Raw genomic sequence first — 17127 nt, 5'->3', positions numbered from 1 at the left:
TATTAGGGGCCCCTAAGGTGTTTAATCATATGCTGGAGAACTGTATTATACACCGGGAAAGAGGAGGCATATGGATTTAAGGGTAGGTCTTAATAGGACTTAACTTTGTTCCCATATGAGTGGCATCCCTGCCGGTGCCGGGCCAAAGTAGTTTGGCACCCTAGGCAAGAGCTTCAATCAGTGCCCCCCCCTCCTGCATTACCATTTACCTCCTTACCATGATGGTTTTTAAATAAAGAAAGCAAGAAAATGTAGAACACTTTTTCATTTATATTACTGCCCCCTGTACCAGCAAGCCCAGCAGCCATCCATAATACAGCCCCCCCTGTGCCAGAAGCCATCCATCATACTGCCCCCATACCTGTGCCAGTAGCCATCCATCATACTGCCCCCCCCATACTTGTACCCTTCAATCCATCATACAGCCCTCCAGCAGCCATCATATTGCCCCCAATCTTTTCCTGTGCCAGTAGCAGCAGCAGAAAATAAATCTGATCACATCAAATTGCCCCCTTGTATTTATGTACCTGTCCTAGACAGCCGCCTACTCTGCCTACCCCTAGTTCTGGCCCTGATCCCTGCAGTGAGCACTAGCCATCTGTTTTTTTGGTGTGCTATTAATGTGGACATGGTCTTGCAGTAAAATGAGTGTGGTTCAAAGTAGGTGTGGTCTAAAAACAGGGAGTGGCTAACATTGGCTTCCATTATTGGCCCTCCACTGTGTAGATTAGAAAAATTCCGGCCCTCTGTACCATATCAGTTGGACAGCACTGCTCTATAGTATTGCCTAAGGGAAGCCATGTGGCAGCCCCAATCGATAAGTATAAATTCAAATAAGCACAAAATTAATGCTAATAGATCACATATGCAAAATCTAAATGGTGAAAGTAGGGCTCAGATGCACAAGTACGCTTGCCCTGGGCCATGTGCACAGATTATACCAGTTACAGCTAATGCTTATGACTGAGCACCCCCTGTGTTAAAAGGGAGAATTCACAAAACCTCTATCAACGTTTCTGTGAATTTGTCTTATAAACAGACCAGTGTCCAGATTTTGTCTTCCACACAACATTTTAAATGAATTTTACCAACATTTTTTTCTGAATTTGTCTTTAGCTCTTCCTAAACAGTCTGTCATTAGGTGCCTCTCGGCTGTACATTTGCCTCATAATAATTGTTGTGCCCTTCAGAGAAGAGATACCCTGCCACTTTAAAGGAGAATTCAATCCGTAACATAAAAAAACCCTACCCTACATAGACCCCCCTCCCCCCCAGCCTACTTGGTACCCGGGGCCTAAGTTTTTACTTACCCTTCGGTGCAGATTCTGTCCTCGGAAGTTCATGGCCACCATCTTCTTTTCTTCGTTAAACTTCGGAAACAGACTGTTGTTTTTGGTGCAAACGCAGTCGGACTAATATGCCGGTCCTGAACAACTGAGTGATGAAAATTTTCGGAATTTTTTCTGACATTTTCTGTGACTTTGAACATTTTCATGACTTTTGGCGCATGCGCAGTTGTTCTGGAGCGAAAGGTTACTCCAACTGCTCATGCGCCCAAAACAACGGTTTGCGTCCGAATTTTAATGAAGAAAAAAAGATGGCGCCCGTGAACTCCCGAGGACAGAATCTGCACTTAGAGGTAAGTAAAAAATTATGGCATTTGCCCCGGGTACCAGCTAGGCTTGGGGGGATGAGGGACGGGGTCTATGTAGGGTAGGGTTTTTTTATGTTATGGGTTGAATTCTCCTTTAAAGTGTCATTTCTGACTACACAGAAAACAGTGGTTGTACCCTAACAATAGGCTGCTAAGCGGAAGAGTTACACTGACCTTAACTCCATTTAAAGGAGAAAATGTGGTTAAAAATTTTGTTTTCTTCTCCGTTTTTCTTATTTTAAAGACATATTCACAAAAGTGTCTGTAAACTGTTCTTACTTTCACCAGAATATGGAAAGTGTAGGCTGAGTCAGTATTTTGTCAGATTTCTGTTTGTGAATATGGAGATTATATTTACACCAGTTTTAACACCATTGCTACACTTGAAGAGGGACAAATGGAATACACAGAGCCTTATTATAGAACATGACAAAGGGAATATTTTCCACGATGATTTATTTTGGTGTAACAAATTGTATGTATCAAAACTATTGTAGATAAAAACAGGATTTTGGGGCCAGTACTTGGGGCAGTTTAGGAAGGGTGTTTCAAAAGCCTCAATTTCTTACCCCAAACTTAGTATCCACCCATATTTTCATGTGTTTTCTCCTTCATGCTGTATTATTCCCTTGTGTGCAGAAAGATCAGTGTTTCAAACACCTCTGTGTTTCTTTTTATGGTCTTAATCAGAGATGTAGCTATAGGGGCAGAGAACTTGTAACTATAATGCAGATTTGGGAAGTACTGACAACAGCAGGATGACTGTAATTAAGCTTGAAAAAGGGCCTGTGAGCCCGAAACATGTCCTGTAGATGCACAGTAAAAGCTTAATTGCAGTTATCCTGCTGTTGTGACTGCTTCCAAAATCTACATTATATTATATGAACATCCTCCCAAACATTACAGGGAAATTAGAGACCACTGGGTGCTTTTATGGTCACTAACTAGCCCAGGCTTCAAAACGTGTGTGTTATATAGTTGTTGATCAATGTAATAATGCAGTCCATAACCACTTTATACAGTGCCAGCTGCAACAAGCGCATTTTCATAGGCCACTCATTGAAGTAGTGCTTCTTCACTTTCATCCTGGGGCTGCCTCACTTGGGGCCAGCTGGGAACTTCTGCTTCAGCTACCAGGTAACTTCACAGGGGCGCTCATCCCAGCGCACTCTTCCATTTGGATTACACGCTTTATAGTTCAGGGTATGCTCACCTGGTCTAGCCCGCTTCTCCCTGCTATTAAAGGTGATTGGTCAATGTAGCTATCTATACCCTGTGTACCTTAGGAACCACCTCTTAAAGGTACAGAAACAGTGTATCACTCAAGCTCTGCTAGAGCTCATTCAAGGTACTGTATGCCTACTGAAGTGAAGGAAAATTGGCTCAGGACCTTCTTTGGGTAAAGAGAGCTGAGGATACGGGCTTGCCTCTTTCCTTAAACCCAGTGCCTACTTCACTCTCCTCTGGCACAGGCCAGCCAAGGTGCAAACACAGACTCAATACCAACAAGTAGAAGCAGTTTAACGTAAAACACACACTGCACACCTTTCGTGTTTACAAAGTCTCCTATGACAGCTATTTGTTTTGAACTCTACCCATTCTTTCCAACCACAACTTTCAAACCCTGCATGTGACATGGTGAGCCGGCCAATTAAGGTAGGTTATGGGAGAAGGGGCTGGTGGTAGAGTAGACGCCTGTCAAAAACCTGAGCATCCCCTATCAGACATTGAAGCATTACACAAATCCTAAGAACAAATCAGGAAATGTTTCTATGCCTGGTCGATGTGAACCCCACAATATGAACCCCCATGTATTTTAAAAGGGGAATGGATTTGACACATATAAATGTATTACCTGTGTGCCACAAATCCGAAGGATTCCCCTATACCTCTGTAATGCAAATGTATTCTGAGCATTACTGCTCACCTACCAATATTTTGTGTTAATAGGAGAAACAACTACATAGTAACCCTACAGGGATAGATTTAGGCTTTGTACCCACAGGCACACAGGCATCTTCACATCTGACTATGAAGATTTTGTTGTGCATGTTAACCTTCACTGATTTGGGCACAGGTCTGAAGAGTTTGCTCATGTGCATTATATTCCCTATGGGGATGGTACCTGACCAGCTATGAAAGGGAGAGTGGGATCCATTCTTTATTCTGAATACGGCTGCAACATTTCACAATTTAGATATCCTTAGGGCCTTAAATACATTCATAATTTTGTCTTGTGCTTTTATAACATTTTAATCTTACTGTGATACATTCAAATGTTACTAAACCCTGAGTTTATTTTATTAATTATTTTTCTTCTCTTCAGCTTCCAGCTTGATGCGTGTATGTACCAGCAGGTGCACTGAGCATTTAGCCTTCATACCATGATGATGAATGGTGGGAGAATGCAAAGAATACCTATTATAAACAAACTCTCCGGCCCAGTGTGATAATGCTTGGTGGAGCAGCCATACCTGCAGTAGGACTGGTGTCACTCACAGGTACTGAACCTTTCAGTGTTTCTTTATTGCAAGCCATTTTTTTACTCCCTCCCCCTCTCTAGTAAAATAGACAGACCAATACCAGGAATGAAAATACACACAGCGACATGGAAGTTAATTAAATATGTAATAATTTATTTATTATTGATAAAAATGAAAAAACTACGCTTTTTGATCCTGAGGAAGGCAAAAAACCTCTGAGAAACTAGAGGAAAAAATTCCTTCCTGACTCCTTAATGGCAATCGGATTTGCTCCCAGGATCAACGCGTCATATATAATTAAGGGAAATAGGGTAAGGGAAACAGAAAGGAATATGGCAACATACACATGAGCACCTTTTAGGCTGCTAGGTAAACGCTGCATTCTGTTCCATTCCATTGGAAACCACACAGCCTGCAGACCCGGCTTCTACAGTCTGAGGGATGGAGTGAAAAAGAATGCAGGGTCTACCGAGTGGCTTAAGGGGGCTTATGTCTATGAAACCATATTTTATATGGAAAGGGGAGGCACCGCTGGTGTAACTGATTTAAAGGGGGGGAGTCACCGCTTGTGGTATTAGGTTGGAAGGAAAAGAAATAGAAAGCAATATGGCAGCATACACATGAGCGTCATTAAGCTGCTTGGTGAATGCTGCATTCTATTTCATTCCATTAAAATCCAGCCAGCCCACAGACCCCGGCGTCTGCACACTGAGGGATGGAGTGAAAAGTAATGTAGGGTCTACCGAGTGGCTTAATGGTGTTCAAGTTTATGATACCATATTTTTTATGGAAAGGGAAGGTAACTCTGGTGTAACTATTATTTAAAGGGGGGGGGTCACACCGCTGGTGGTATTATGGTGGAAGTATAAGAAATAGAAAGCAATATGGCAGCATACACATGAGCGTCATTAAGCTGCTAGGTGAATGCTGCATTCTATTCCATTCCATTAAACCTCAGGCAGCCCACAGACCCCGGCGTCTGCACACGGAGGGATGGAGTGAAAAGGAATGCTGGGTCTACCGAGTAGCTTAAGTGCGCTCCTGTTTATGATACCATATTTAGTTTGAAGTGGGGGAGCACCGCTGTGGGAGCTATGGTGGTAAAAGGAGGGTCAACTCTGGTGGAGCTGTGGTGGAAGGAGAAGGGGCACCACTGGTGGAGGTGGAAGGAGGAGGGGCACTGCTGGTTGAGCTGTGGAGCAAGTGGGGGCACCGCTGGTCCTACTGCAGAGGAAGGAAGGGAAATACAAATCAAGATCTCACGCTGGTGATTTTGGCATTGCAGGTTGATCCTGGAGCTCTACATTGCGGTATAATCAAAGTCCCTAAAGGCTTCCGCAATCTCCTTTTCCATTTCCAAGGAACCCTCAGAGGGAGGAGTTAGAACTAGATGTTGATCTCCATCCTCGGAAAGTCTAACATCCTCAGGTATGAACGGGGGCTGCATTCTTCTCTCTAGCAAAGCCATCCAGTCAATGCTCTGGTTAATAGACAATATAAAAACATTTATTATTAATTGTTACTTAGCATACTTACACTTTTATTTTATTTAAAATATGTTTGGTTAGCATATAAACATTGGGAGTTCATCTGTACCTTTAGGGCTAGTCCACACGAGGAGATTCGGGGAGATTTTTTCGCCTGGTGACTAATCGCCTCGTCTTTTGAGCGACTATCTCCCCGAACTGCCTCAGCGGTTTTCCCCATAGGCTACAATGAAAAGTCGCCTGCGCTAATACACACGCGACAATTGCGTTTTTAATAGTCGCCCAAAGTTGCCTCAGTGCCATATCTCCACGTGTGGCCTTACCCTTAGTTCATTTCTGTAGCTACCAAAAGTTGACTGAAAGATGAACTTACTCGAAAGAAATAATGATGCATAACATCACATGCATCTTCTTCACTTGAGCCCAGCCGCTTCAATGGGTCCCGCTGTAAGAGCTACAAAGAAAAAGAATGATTGACTTTAGAAACATTAGCAGATAAGCTATGTTGCAGCGCTGTGTGACAGTTAATGGCTATAAAGGCTAATACACAGTTAGACTGCACAAATTGGAAGGAAATGATTTAAGGGATGCAAGGTTAGTGCTACCTGTTCATGAATTACTGGTTAGACCACAGCTTGCGCCCTTAACTTACTGAGTAACTTACCCCTGATATTAAGTTGATGGCATCTCCTGCCAGGAACGTCGGGACGACTAAACCAGTAGATGGTCTCAGCATTGGTTTCTGCAATGTGGAACATAAGAAAGTTCTCTGTTACTATAGTTTATAGAACTAATCAGTTGTAAGTGGCTAAGAAGGCTTCAAAACCTGTTGCTACATACATTAAGGGGGTTTGTAAGGATAGATTGTAGTGGGCATATCTTAGCATACCATTTATATTCCCTAGAAATGCAATCAATGCAAAAATGCTGCCACACAAACAACTTATTGCTCTGTGGCCATATGTAACTAATATAGCTGATGCTTGATATTATTAAGTTAATAAACAGTTGCCTATTCCGTCCAGTTATTAAGGTTTCTACTTACCTCCCCAACTAGCATCTCGTATATTACAATGCCCAGAGACCACCAGTCGACAGATCTTGAGTATGGCTCCCTGGCGAGGACTTCTGGTGCCATGTAGCCAAACGATCCTTTCAGGCTACTTGTTCGGCCTTCGTAGCCAATTCCTGAAAAAAACAGTTATTGTAAGTAAACGGATGATCAGTTGGGGCTTATTTATCTGTATTGTCTCAGTTTAATAATGTTTAGTTTGATAATGAAACTGGGTAAAATATTGTCTGTGAAAAAAATGTTTTCAATATAGTGAGCCAAAAAATGTGATCCATAATAGCTGGCGTAAACAGATGTCTAAGGTAACAGCCAGAACACAAATCACTATGTTGCGTCTCTCTAACCTTTTAGCCAGTTGGCCACTAGTTGCTGGTCCACATTAGACACATACAGTAACTGTTCAGTTTTCTTTTCATCCTGACCTGAATGATCAGCAAACAAACTGAACATTAAGTGATACTAATCAATGGGGGATATGCCTAACAGTTGGCACCCTCCAGTGATTTCACCTTTTCTTTCCTCCTTTAATCTGCTCTGCTAAAGCATAACTTAGTAGGAAAAGTTCACTCTCACTTTCTCATAATATGAAACTACAAATGTCAGTCACTTCATGAACCTCAATAACATTATGTGAAACAGAACCTTTTTTGGATGTGTTAGTTTATGAGAATCCTTACCGTCTTTGCTCAGCCCAAAATCAGCCAGTTTAACATATCCGCCGCTGTCTAAGAGTAGGTTTTCCGGCTTGAGATCTCTGTGGTAAAACAACAGCAAAAGTTAGCAAAGTACAACATATCTGGGACACTGTGACAAAAGGGGAAATAATTAGTGATGTAACGTGAATAATACAATTAATTTTGTAAAATATAAAGATATTATAAGTCACTGAGTAGATCCATGGCCTTTTAAAAGCACAAGGCTGAATTTCTCTTGCTCTTGTCTCTACAGGGGATATTACTATTGGCTTCTATTCCTTTGTCTGATATGTTTAGCAGTAATGCTCCCTTACATTTTATATTGCAAAATGTTTCATGTACATGAAAATAATAAATATACTTACCGGTGTATGATGTCATTTTCATGTAAATACGAAATGGCCATCAGCGTGCAAGCAGCATAGAACCTGCAAAGAGACTCCCATCATTAGGTTATTGAATACATAGTCATATATTTGTTAGTGTAGTGTATCTCTGTCTAAATATTACTGGCTCACTGTAAGTCAAGAGACCCACTTACTATCATGGTATGTTCTGCATGCAGCTCCGCTTAAATAAATGTGTTATGTATTTCCAAATAATGATGTTTTCTTACATCCTCTTGCCTTTGTTAGATAAACAAGGAGCCAGACCCCATATACTACTTACTTTGTATGAATGGCACCCGCATGACTCTAGGTAAAGGTTAATTTGTACTTACATAGCTCTTGGTTGTTCAAATGCACCTTCCCTCTGCAGGTAGCTCTTTAAGCAGCCGCCAGCAACGTACTCCATCAGAAAGAATAGATGGTATTCTGACTGGAAGGTGGCGTGGATATCCACAATGAAAGGGTGGTCAGCAACGGCGAAAGCAACCCGTTTCTCTAGCAAGATCCTGAATATTAAAAACATTCATTGTCAAAACAAGGGACATGGGTAAGTAACAAAGCCAACCATGCTAAAATGATCATTTCCATAAACTGACCTTTCAATGCCCCTTGAGGAGGTGATGCTCTCCTTTTTCAAGATTTTCAGGGCATAGGATCTTTTGGTTGCCGCGTGTTCAACAAGGAGAACCTGGAATAAGAGAGAATCTCAGGAAATGCAGGAAGAAACATGCAGAACATCCATACCCCTTTCAGAGAACTGCAAGAATCGATCCATACTTGCCCCCAGCATTGCAAGGTAACAGAACTAACTGTTTAGCCACTGTTCTTGCATGTGTCAATAGTCATCCTAATTATGGATTAAGTTTAATATTACCTTGGCAAATCCGCCCTCGCCTAGGAAACCACATTTGTTGAAATCTTGCAGTGTGTAGTTGGTCAACTGCAAAGCCCTGAAAAAGAAATACCCAAAGTGAAACTCATTTTTATTTCAAATGAAATGTTAATAGTATCATCATGTGCAGGTTGTATCTTACTGTGGGTCCTTTGTCACTGCCAGTGGACATCCTTCTGCTGCATCAGGTGGAGTTGGGCTGATGTTTTCTTCATCCACAGATATCTCACTATAAGGAAAGGTAAGTTTGTTATTTTGCGTTTCTTTTTACCCTTAGCATATTCATTCTCCATAATCCTCAATAGCACAGCACCCCATAGCCATAATTCATAGGTGGCTTTGTGCTACTGAATTATGTATTGTGTAATCTCCCAGCCAAAGTGCAGGTGCATATTACCATCTGTCCTCTTCTGTGCCAATCTAATATACTTTAATCAGAAGAATAATCCTGTTATTGTGAAGATTTTATTTGATGAAAGTATGGGGTAGGGATTTAATCTGGTCTCTAATAAACTCCACAATATCCTCACCTCTCAGATGGCTCTTCAGGCACCTCGTCTACCTCTGGCACTGGTTCTTCAGTGGATTCGTCATGTTGATGCTGCAAACAAGGGACAATTGTGCAATGAATGAATGTGGCATCACATGGATATGATAAAAGCAATGTTTATGTTCTGGCCAAGAAATGAATGGCATCAGTATAAAATACTCACTTGGAAAGAATCACTGGCAGGTTCTGAAACAACCTGAACCTCAGGTGCGCTGACCTCTTCTGCTGGGAGGTTTACACCAGTGTCACTAGCAGTCTCCACTGCTGCATCTAAAGAGACAGTAAATAAACATAGTGAATGAATTTTCAAATATAAAAACTTTCTTGAACCTAAGGCTTAAGGATGTTTCTTGATTTGGTAAGATGCTATTAATAATCAGTGGTTTGAAAAGTACATGCAAAAGCCATACAATTCATTTATAATTCTGTGGGGCTTAGTTTAATGTCCATGAAGGGATAGTGGATGGGATGTTAGGATGACACATGTTCCCCCATATAATGCCAATAGAAAAGAGGCTAGAGCCTGTTGTGACTCACCTGGAACATGCTCTGCTTCCCTCCGAGCTATCTCCTCATTGAGCTTGAGGAGAGAGGAGTAAAGGGCTTTCAGCCTCTTCTCACTGCTCTTCCTCAGCTCCTTCATCAGGGCTTTGGTCTTTCTGTCCTTGGTGGCATGGTACAGATTTTCGGCCCCTGCTGCTATCCTCATCTCCTTCTGGATGACTCTCACCAACTCCTGCTTCATTTCTGAAAGAGAGACACCTACCTGGGGCTCACAAGCATCAAGAGACTGTTTGATGTCGACAGTCTATAGAGAATGGGAAACCATTAAGAAACAATGGTTAAGTGCTCGCAAACGATATTGAATATTGAACAATGATGTCACCCATTCCAATTAGAAGAAAAGAGTTTCCTCCTAACGGTTTGGAAGGGTTTTTTTTTTTACAGTCGAATTCTCTCCCTGAATCAGTGGTACAGGCTGATACATTAGATAGCTTTAAAGGAGATGGAAAGTTAAAAAAAATAACCTTCCTCTTTCTCTTTGCCATTATCCCCCCTCCTGAAACGCCGCATTAAAAATTGCAATGGCTTTACAGTTTTGTGCACTTCCATTCCAAAATTTTTCTATAGTGTAAGCTTTGGTGCCGCCATTTTCAAATTGCCTCCCTGCGCTTTGTCTCTTGTCACGCCTCTTCCGTGACCCTGTGGTGTAACCAAACAACCCAACGCTGGGTATATTTGCGTGTCCTCTGTTCCTGTGCTCACTTCAAAGCTTCCCTTTGTTACCAGGCAAAGGGGAACATCAATCAAGGTGGAGTAAATGGCTACTCTTAGACGGATTACGCATGCGTGTGCCCTGATTTGAAGGATTTATGGACTGGAGCAAAGACATCCGTTTCTGTGCAGCTTGCCACTTATTTGAAAAACGATTACAGTGCAAGAATGAATGAAAAACGGAATGAAGAAATACTTGCTGGTAGGGATGTAGCGAACGTCGGAAAAAAAGTTCGCGAACATATTCGCGAACTTGCGCAAAAATGCGAGCGGTTCGCGAACGGTTCGCGAACCCCATAGACTTCAATGGGAAGGCGAACTTTAACATCTAGAAAAGACATTTCTGGCCAGAAAAATGATTTTAAAGTTGTTTAAAGGGTGCAACGACCTGGACAGTGGCATGCCAGAGGGGGATCAAGGGCAAAAATGTATCTGAAAAATCTGCCTGTGTGTGCTTGGAAGAGATAGTGTAGGGGGAGAGCTGTTAGTGATTTCAGGGACAGATGATAGTAAGTTTGCTGGCTAGTAATCTGCTTGATACTGCTCTGTATTGGAGGGACAGAAGTCTGCAGGGATTTGAGGGACATTTTAGCTTAGGTAGCTTTGCTGGCTAGTAATCTACTGTTCTCTTTAAACAACTGCCATACGTTGACCTTGTAGGCATTGTTTGCCCAGTTTTTTTGGACGCAGCCACTGAAGCACAGTTGCCAGAAAAAATATGCCATATAAATGCTGAAAATAGTCATTTTTCGCCATACGTTGACCTTGTAGACATTGTTTGCCCAGTTTTTTTGGACGCAGCCACTGAAGCACAGTTGCCAGAAAAATATGCCATATAAATGCTGAAAATAGTAATTTTTCGCCATACGTTGACCTTGTAGACATTGTTTGCCCAGTTTTTTTGGTTGCAGCCACTGAAGCACAGTTGCCAGAAAAAATATGCCACATAAATGCTGAAAATAGTCATTTTTTGCCATATACGTTGAGTCAACGTATGGCAAAAAATGACTATTTTCAGCATTTATATGGCATATTTTTTCTGGCAGTGGCTGGTCGATTTCCGACCAGAAATCGTGCGCTTCCAGCTCCTCGTCACGCTGGTCTACAGCCTCATCTGTCACTCGTCGCACGGCACGCTCCAGGAATAAAGCGAAGGGTATTAGGTCGCTGATGGTGCCTTCGGTGCGACTGACCATATTTGTCACCTCTTCAAAAGGTCGCATGAGCCTGCAGGCATCGCGCATAAGCACCCAGTAACGGGGGAAAAAAATCCCCAGCTGTGCAGATCCAGTCCTACCACCCAGTTCAAAAAGGTACTCGTTGACGGCCCTTTGTTGTTGCAGCAGACGTTCCAACATAAGGAGCGTTGAATTCCAGCGAGTCTGGCTGTCAGAAATCAAACGCCTGACTGGCATGTTGTAGCGCTGCTGAATGTCAGCAAGGCGTGCCATGGCTGTGTAGGAACGTCTGAAATGGGCCGACACCTTTCTGGACTGGGTGAGAACGTCCTGGAATCCTGGGTACTTGGAGACAAAACGTTGGACTATTAAATTTACAAGGTCACACAGCTCGATGGCGGGTTGAAGAAAACAGTGTGCAAATAATGCCTACAAGGCCAACGTATACACTACTACAGCGGTGGATACGGATTACGTAAAATATATGAATGCTGCTTGAAAAAAGTGACTCCGGTGTTTTTTCTGGAGACGGTAATATTATGGATATTTAGACAGAATGGGAACAAGGTCACACAGCTCGATGGCGGGTTGAAGAAAACAGTGTGCAAATAATGCCTACAAGGCCAACGTATACACTACTACAGCGGTGGATACGGATTACGTAAAATATATTATGGCTGCTTGAAAAAAGTGACTCCGGTGTTTTTTCTGGAGACGGTAATATTATGGATATTTAGACAGAATGTGAACAAGGTCACACAGCTCGATGGCGGGTTGAAGAAAACAGTGTGCAAATAATGCCTACAAGGCCAACGTATACACTACTACAGCGGTGGATACGGATTACGTAAAATATATTATGGCTGCTTGAAAAAAGTGACTCCGGTGTTTTTTCTGGAGACGGTAATATTATGGATATTTAGACAGAATGTGAACAAGGTCACACAGCTCGATGGCGGGTTGAAGAAAACAGTGTGCAAATAATGCCTACAGGGCAAATAATGCCTAAAAGGTCAACTTATACACTACTACAGCGGTAGTAAAATAAAAAAAGTAAAATAAAAAAAAAATGAATATTAAAAAAAAAAAATTAAAGTTGGTGCTGCTGAACTACTAGGAGCAGCAGATTAGCACACCAGTCCCACTCCCCAACACTGCTAGACTAATAGCACTGGGCTCTTATAGTAGTAGTAGTAGTAGTAGTAGTAAAACAACAAAAAAATAAATAAAAGCAGTCCTTACAAGGACTACTGTTATTGCAGCAGTCAGCAGATGAGATCAGAAGCAGGACAGCTGCCCACTGCAGCTACATACAGAGCACTGCAGTAGAAGGTAGATTACTAGCCAGCAAAGCTACCTAAGCTTAAATGTCCCTCAAACCCCTGCAGACTTCTGTCCCTCCAATAACAGAGCAGTATCAAAACGATTACTAGCCAGCAAACTTTCAACTGTCCCTGAAATCACTAACAGGCAGCAGCTCTCTCCCTACACTATCTCTTCAGCACACACAGGCAGAGTGAAAAAACGCTGCAGGGCTTCGGTTTTTATAGGGAAGGGGAGTGGTCCAGGGGAGAGCTTCCTGATTGGCTGCCATGTACCTGCTGGTCTGGGGTGAGAGGGCAAAAAAAAGCGCCAACAATGGCGAACCCAAAATGGCGAACGTCGCGCGACGTTCGCGAACTTCCGGCGAGCGCGAACACCCGATGTTCGCGCGAACAAGTTCGCCGGCGAACAGTTCGCGACATCTCTACTTGCTGGTAATAATATTTACATTTTATGGCCAATAATTAAAGCTTTATTTTATTTTAGCCTTTCCTTCTCCTTTAAGAAGCGGTTGGATGACTTTTTAGCAAGTGAAGGAATACAGGGTTATGGGAGATAGCTCATAGTACAAGTTGATCCAGGAACTAGACCAATCACCAGTCAGGAAGGAATTTTTTTTCCCCCTGAGGCAAATTGGAGAGGCTTCAAATGGGGTTTTTTGCCTTCCTCTGGATCAACTGGCAAAAAAAGTCAAAAGGTTGAACTTAATGGATGTGTGTCTTTTTTCAACCTAACTTACTATGAAACATGATAACTGTTTGTCAAATGGGTTTATGAAATATTTCTTATAATCTGAGAAATTTTCTTTTCTGTCTGTTGGTAAGGTCTCTAATCGTCAGGCATGAAGTGACAGCTTGATATTTCCATCTGCCTTACCTCAGAATGCCGGTGCCGACGCAAGATGCCAGAATGTCCGGCACCCATCTTGACGCTCCTGTATGAGAAAAAAAAGGTTGGTGTAAGTGGCTGCTTCAGTGGAGATAAAGAATACAACTGTTTGTAGCTGCTGGTAAACTACAAGCTCAAGACAAGCACCTCTCTGTAACCTCACTGCTACACATCTGAGCAGGTAGGGAAAGGGAAGTTGATATGGGCAAAGTAGTCATTTTATGACATTTTCACACTTCTTATCCCCATTGGTTTAAACCAGTACTAGTATTATTTCTTTTCTGCCCATCTACTATTCATGTACTAATTTTATTTCCAAACTGGTGTGTGGTTGTTATGGTAATTAAACTATAGCAACTAAACAGCAACTGCAAAAGTCTTTGAGTGGCCAAACAAAACATTTCAACTTTTCCTTTTTCCTGTTTAAATTTTTCCTTATTCTCATTTATAATTACACATTGTAATAATGCCACCTACATGGCCAGTTAGTGTTATTTGGGGTATGTGCTTATTTGCTGCAGGTTTACCCTTGGAATTGTGGAAAGCTAAGTCCTGCCCTGGGGTCTCTAAGCCCCTGGCTCACAAATGTATGGGAATATTGAATAATGTCTGGATCTAAAACTATATTGAGCAACATGGCAATGTCTACAGCCAAGAGTGATACCTTACACATATTATAAGGGGGGAAAATGCTGCCAAGAAAAGGTAGTTAGAATTGTATTGTATAATGTCATGATCTGGGCTGGCTTGTGATAAGACTACAGATCCCATCATGCATTGAGATTCATTTGTCCTATTAATGCAGAGATCGCTGCATGTACCGAATGTGCCTGCTTCCCATAACCAGCTGTGCTATGATTCGTGCTCCTGCGCCATAACACAATAATTCCTAATGCTAGGCATTTGTTTCTTCTGCCATTTGCTACTTTTGTTTCTATTGCAGCCCTTTCTTATATACAGTAGAACCCCCATTTTACATTTTTCAGGGAACCAGAAAAAAATTATGTAAAATCAGGTAAAATGTAAAATCAGGGACATGTATTATGCATAAAATACAGATGGGACCACACAATAACAATGTAAAATAAGGGAAAACTTAAAATCAGGGCATTTAAAGTGGGGGTTCTACTGTATCATCCACACTAGTGCTGATGCTGGTGACAGTTGCTTTTAACAGTTGCTTTTGACAGTTGGTAGGATGAGTGGGACCCTAGACGTCAAATCACAGTTGGCATTTAGAACTAAAGAAAGGCTTAATAAAAGTTCAAAAGTAGCAATAAATATACAAGGAACATGAAATACACATTGCCTTAGAGTTACAACTCATAGGGGATGCTGGGAATTGTAGTTCAGCTGTATCTAGAGAAGCAGAGGTTTAGCTTTAGGGTCAGTGAGGTTTTGCTAGCAGTTACACAAAAAGGTTGAGCTTGATGGACGTGTGTCTTTTTTCAGCCTCATCTACTTTGTAAAACATTTTACAGAAGGAAAATGCAGGATCCTTACCTTCCTCCAGATGATCCTCAATGGGTTGGGCAGGTTGTTGTTATTCTTCTGCCTTTGATGTTATTGATCAGTTAAAAAAGACTATCTTCTTCTGAGAATTCGATCAAAATCTCTCTAAAATATCTCGAAAAAATCTCGAAAAAACGCTTTATGGGGAGAGAAAATAGAGAGGAGAAGTTGTGAGCTGAGCCTTCTCTGCCATATATATCTGTATATACTGGGTTTTCCCTTTCACTATTTTTCCCAATTGTACTGCACTACTGAATATGCTTGCCCCTCTATAAATAACCAGTCACACAAATCAGTAGCAGATTTAATGGAATGAAGCTGATTAGGAGAGATACAAAAGGTTGGTGCAATCAAGGACCCTGGACACCCCTGCCACCCAAGTGTGGGTGGTCCTGGTTACCAAATGCACATGTAGGGGGGACTTTACAGAGTAGTAGCTAAAAACCCTTTTTGGGTGTGGGTGATTGACATAGCAATGAATTGTTGTGATTGGGATTCTTATGTTGGCCATACACAGGCAGGCATACAGACAACAGCAGGCAATGGGGGTCAATTTTGAGAGCTTTGGTACCAGGGGTAGTTTTGGGTGGTTTGTCCTCACTCCCCTAAGCTTCCATAAATCATTTGGGGCAAACCATCCCTAATTCTCCTTTTGTAATATGTCATCTCCCCCCCCAGATTCTGTAGTAGTTCCACTTACCTCTGAATCCTGAACGGAAATAACTGCCATCCATACCTGAGCCCTCAAGTTAACTTCCCTGGCAACTTTCATCCAATCAGAGCTTCCCTGGGAGTGATGTCATACTGAGCTAAGTCATGGCACCCCAGTCACTGGCAGCCAATCACATGCTCAGGTACGTATGTGACATGTGACCAGTCAAACTTGTGCTTAATGAAACAGAATCATCCCCAAACCTAAGCAGCTTTAGAACCAGGGCCATCATCAAAACTCATGGGGCCCCTGACTAGACTCCCCAATCTCCACTGATGGTTGTCCTGCTTAGATCTCCTCTGTCTGGTGACCCACCAGCTGTTAACTGAACTACAACTCAGCTACTGCTTGTCACAGGGAATGCTGGGACTTGTAGTCTGGCAATGACTGGACAACTACAAGTATCATCACCAAGTTAGTCCGAAATATTCTATTAGGAATTAGATTTTTTATTTGACAGCTCTGTATGTTTGACTTTTAATAGGCTTCATGTTGCTAAGGCTCTCGCCTCATAGCAACCAGGGAATGTCTTTAATAGTCATAGCTAGACATAGTATCCTTGGAAGTTTGCAGGTTTCCAGTTTATATGCAGCTGTGATCACATGGCTAGAGACTGGGATTAGACTTGCAGCCACTGCATTTGCATTTTGATTCTCAGAGTCACTGGCCCCCAGTTTCCCTCAGTGCACTCTCATGTCTATATTTAGGGCCAGGCCCGGACTGGTAATGTATCAATTCGGGCAAATGCCCGAGGGGCCGCTCTATTCTGTGTTGAAGTGGGCCACACTCTTCCTTATTAGATGCGGTGCTTACTTTAGAAAAAATGCCTGCCGTCTACTTTAGGTTTACGGCAAGCATTTTAGGACAGGGGGAGGGCTGAGCCACGAGGGCGGAGACTGGAAGATCTGTGGGCAGCCTCTTCTGATTATATGCTAAGAGTGCACGCAGGAGCGTGCATTCTCCTGATGCCTGCCCTTGCAATTAGCCCAGCCCACCTCCTACGAGATTGATGACCTG

At 42.3% G+C, this 17127-nt stretch overlaps 1 long non-coding RNA gene across 6 annotated transcripts; it reads left to right on the top strand.

Annotated features, from left to right (window-relative positions):
* The first annotated feature begins 3905 nt into the window (after nt 1-3905).
* On the top strand, nt 3906-16507 carry LOC121399052. Of its 6 annotated transcripts, XR_005964708.1 has the most exons (8): nt 3906-4155; nt 5423-5565; nt 6682-6830; nt 8151-8576; nt 8803-8913; nt 10513-10699; nt 13823-13950; nt 16077-16507. It is a non-coding gene; the product is annotated as an uncharacterized LOC121399052 (long non-coding RNA). The 6 variants fall into 6 exon arrangements; XR_005964706.1 differs by lacking the exon at nt 16077-16507 and having other exon boundaries at nt 3909-4155; nt 6682-6834; nt 8155-8576; nt 13823-14903; XR_005964709.1 differs by lacking the exon at nt 16077-16507 and having other exon boundaries at nt 3910-4155; nt 8838-8913; nt 13823-14903.
* The last annotated feature ends 620 nt before the right edge of the window (nt 16508-17127 follow it).

The sequence above is a fragment of the Xenopus laevis genome, chromosome 9_10S (genome assembly GCF_017654675.1).
Source record: "Xenopus laevis strain J_2021 chromosome 9_10S, Xenopus_laevis_v10.1, whole genome shotgun sequence".
Taxonomy (NCBI): Eukaryota; Metazoa; Chordata; class Amphibia; order Anura; family Pipidae; genus Xenopus; species Xenopus laevis.
The sequence above is the reverse complement of the archived record's forward strand: the minus strand, read 5'-3'. Positions and strand labels throughout refer to the sequence as shown.